General features: G+C 35.2%; 1 long non-coding RNA gene across 1 annotated transcript; it reads left to right on the forward strand.

Moving 5' to 3' along the window:
• On the forward strand, positions 1 to 1,481 carry LOC121782210. The gene is made up of 3 exons (XR_006046272.1): positions 1 to 135; positions 339 to 395; positions 1,168 to 1,481. It is a non-coding gene; the product is annotated as an uncharacterized LOC121782210 (long non-coding RNA).
• The last annotated feature ends 3,127 nt before the right edge of the window (positions 1,482 to 4,608 follow it).

Consider the following 4,608-nt stretch of genomic DNA (forward strand, 5'->3'; position numbering starts at 1 on the left):
CTCCACCACTAAAAAGCCTAGCTCTCCCCTCCCCATCACCGTTTCTCACGATTTAGCAGTAGTCGACCAAAAATACGGCCAAAATTAGCTACCGGTGTCAACATCTACGCATAAACACCGCCTAATTTCTCATAGGTATGTTTCAACAGCGATGTAGGCATCTTAATTCGTGATTTTGCAGACGCATATTGGTAAAATCGCGCTTTTCTATATGCCTGGGTGCAGACATGAGTGAAACAAGTTGGTTTTGGTTTTGGATTTCTCTTACTGTTTAGTGATTTTGGGTTCGGATAAATAGCAGTCGATTGCGGCTTCATGATTCGTTTTTTGGGTTTCAGGCAGATCGAGAATGAGTAAGAGGGGACGACCGCTTTCTCAAGTATCGGAGGACGCAGGTAAATATTCCGTTGCCAGATTCAATTCAGTATCTTTTTGGTAGATTGTGTGAAAGGGTATTAGCAACCTTGTTGAATCCGCATTATCCATGTTTTGTGTTTTGGTGACTAAACCCGCGAAAGATTTGTTAATTTCAGATGTATTCGATGCATTGTGGAACTATAATCATGCATTTTTTTGCAGTAATGTCTGCATTATAAAGTGTAACACACGTTGTTTGTATTGAACAAAATTTAAATATAATATGCATTATGTAACATCTTTTATGCATTATGTTCACCTAAATTTGCATTACAGAGGTTACCAAGAATGTGGTTTCATATTTTCTGGCAGGACCTTTTTTTTGTCTTATGTTGCGTGGGCAATTAATTGTGGAAGTGTAATTGTGCATTTTTGTATAGTTTAATAAATTTTGTGTGAGAAAGCGTAATATATGGCCAGTTGGGTTCAGTGGTTTTTATTATACTTAGTGTCCAATGCATTGTGAAACCGTTAAAGTGCATTTTTTTGTAGTATTATGTGCATTATATTAGTGGTAATCTGTATCTAGCTTATACATTATGTGCGGAAAAATGCGCATTTCAATGTTGTAACACTGCATTATCAGTAATATTTAATGCATTATGCGAATATGGTGTGGATTAATTCATGTTATCTGATACGTTACGTGGTTTGCATTTATTTGTAAGCATGGATATGTACACATTGTCAAACAGAATGCGGTTTAACTAATTGAAGATGTTGTGATTTCCTTTGTTTGTTCAATTTCAGAGAAGCGAGTAAGAGCTGAACTCGACGGTGCAGTGGACGATTTAATTCCGGTTGCGTTGGCTCAGAAGTTGAGGGAAAGGTTGGCGGCTGCTGCCCCTAGTACGTCAACAGGTGATGTTGAACAGAAACAAAGTAAGGGAAGAAAGCCTGATCGTCTTTATTGTAGGCGAACACCGTCTGAATTTCTGAGCTGCTTGAAGCAGTTAAATACAAGCAATTATGGACTGTAGGGATAGACGATTCGACTATAGGGTGATGGATGTTATTGGCTTCCTTGATTGCTTGGTTGATTTTTTTGTGTTGGAACAAACAGCTTTCCCAACTTTTTAGTACTTTTTTGGGGATTGGACAATGATTTTTGGAAAATAGATTATGAACGGAATACATGCTATTATTCATCCGTATACTGTGTACATACCGTTTTTGAGGTGGTCTAATTTTATTTACACAATCATAATCTGTATACACAGTAAGTAATGCAAGCCATAACACAAATAATGCACTTATTTAGAAAAATGTTATGTGCAGTACGTTTATTTATGCAGTACATTATGTATACATATGCATGCATTATTAACAGTGTATTATGCATTATGAGAGGTATACTGGAAATGTGGTTATTATGAGAGGTATACTGGAAATGTGTTTATTTATGCAATGCATTATGTATACATACGCATGCATTATTAACAATATATTATGCATTATTAACTATATATTTAAGCAGTGCATGCATTATTAACAATATATTATGCAGTGCATTATGTATACATACGCATGCATTATACTGGTTATACACGTACGGTGTTTTATGTTTTTATGGTCAAATTTTCCTAATTATATTATCTTCATTAAATTCATAACATTACTAACAATATGTTATGCATTACTGTATACTGGTTATACGCATTACGTTGTTTTATGCAGTGCATTATGTAAACGTACGCATGCATTATTAACAATATATTTGTGCATTATGTTTACATACGCATGCAGTGCGTTTGGTTATGTGGTGCATTACATTTAATTATTACGCCATTATTTACAATATATAATGCATTAGGAGAGTTATCCTGATAATACGCGTATGTTGTTTTTGTGTAGTCGTCTAGAGGCGTGTAATTGTTTAGTGTGTTAACTACTGCTGTAATTGGTTTATTACAATTATCTTGTTTATAAGTGCATTATTTAACTAAAAGCGTGCATTATGCATCAACAAACGTTCATTATTTTGCATTGTGCATCAAAAATTCTACTAATGCAACAACCACCTTTTTCAACTTCTACCAGTTCGTCAACCACACCGCTTAGATAACTTCCTACGCTTGATAGTAAAACCAGAACGAGCATTCAACTGGTCATCCTCGTCGCCCTTCTTCCTTCCTTCCCTATTGCATACAACTTGATACCAGGTCGTGACATCATCAACCTTCCTCATAGCTTGTTCCAAGGATTGGAATTTCTGACCTACAACAGGCTTAAGCTCGGGAGAACATTCAGGTACAACCTACACTGTACACAATTAGACAAAAAGGGGTCAGCATAAAATAACAACTTTGCAACATAATAATCTGACAAGTAAGGCACTATTTTCATAAATTCAATCTGTCACATATCTAAGTTGGACAAACACGTGAATTTTGCATACGTATACCACACGATATTAAAAACGTCGTTTTTAATTTGGACATACTATACCCTACCCCACTAGGCTTATTAAACCCTTAGGGGAAAACAAGAAATGTGTGCCAAAGATCAAAACTTAAAACCGTATGTTAAGCCCTAGGGAAACGCAACCTAAAATCATACATATCTTTATTCGTACAAAATACACATTGCAAAATAAGATTTGTTGCATTAGACAGGCAAGACAGTGCATTACGCATATTAATTTAATGCATATTTGGACGAACTTATTTCAGTTTACTATGTACGTTCGACACTTACGAAATTTATTAATAGGACAAACACAAAGCTTTCTTAAACGGAGTTTTAAATTTGTACATACTATACCCTACCCCCTAGGCTTATTAAACCCTTAGGGGAAAACAAGAAACGTGTGCCAAAAATCAAAGTTAAAACCCGTTACTTAAGCCATAGTGAAACGAAACATAAAATCATACATATCTTAATTCGCACGACATACACATTGCAAATAAGATTTGTTGCATTAGACAGGCAAAACAGTGCATAACGCTTATTCATTTAATGCATTATTTGTACGAACTTATTTCAGTATACTATATACGTTCGCCACGTATGTAATTTCTTTATAGGCCAAACACAAAGCTCTCTTAAACGACGTTTGTAATTTGTACATACTATCCCCTACCCCCTAGGCTTATTAAACCCTTAAGGCAAAACAAGAAACGTGTGCCATCAATCAAAGCTAAAACCCGTTAATTAAGCCCTAGGGAAACGAAACATAAAATCATACATATCTTAAATCGTACAACATACAAATTCCAAATAAGATATTATGCATCATAAAGACAATACAGTGCATTACGCATATTAAATTAATGCATTATTTGTATGAACTTATTTCAGTATACTTTATACGTTCGACACTTACGTAATTTCTTTATATGCCAAAAAACAAAGCTTTCTAATACGTTGGTATTAAAGTTTACGTGCTATACCCTAGCCCCTAGGCTTATCAAACCCTAAGGGAAACCAAGCAATGTGCGCCACACATCGACAAACAGACGAAATCTTTTACCCTATACACTCCCCTTCACGAATTATGCATTAAATAGAAACATATGTTCATTATGCTTCGTCAATATGTGCATTACATGTATCGTCTCGACCAAAAACCCTAGATACGCCGAGAACGAAACCATGGCAGAAGGTTTCACAGCAAGCGCAAATGTTTTACCAGCGGAAACACAATACACGCACAAATTGCAGATTAAATTTCAAAAAAACTGATTGCTACAACTATCACTGAAACCTCCGCAGCATAGACAAAATCAGGCATATGTATGATTTACCTTCGTCCATTGATTACGGACAAATAGGGTCGCCCAAGTCGACAATCGTGAACTTCCGCAAATTGATTTACGAGAAAATTGCAAATTTTGAGAGTTGAATCCTTGCAAAAAACTGGCGATGCAAAATCATCTACGCCTCATCCTTCGATCTGCGACGTGAGAGAAGGAAAAAACCGCAATATCTTCCAATGAGAGAATCATGGAATTACCATAACTAACAAATAAGCACTTACCAAATTTGCCCATACTCGATTTTTTATGGAATATAATTAAATGGCATCAGCGAAAATTGTGAACCATCCGATTGATGTAATTAACGGTTGAGATGAAGAAGGAAAAAGAAGGAAATATGAGAAAAGGAAATGAATACATCCCTATATATATATATATATATATATATATATATATATATATATATATAGGAAAATGATCAATACAAAACTTG

Source organism: Salvia splendens, chromosome 20, assembly GCF_004379255.2.
Source record: "Salvia splendens isolate huo1 chromosome 20, SspV2, whole genome shotgun sequence".
NCBI classification, from domain to species: Eukaryota; Viridiplantae; Streptophyta; class Magnoliopsida; order Lamiales; family Lamiaceae; genus Salvia; species Salvia splendens.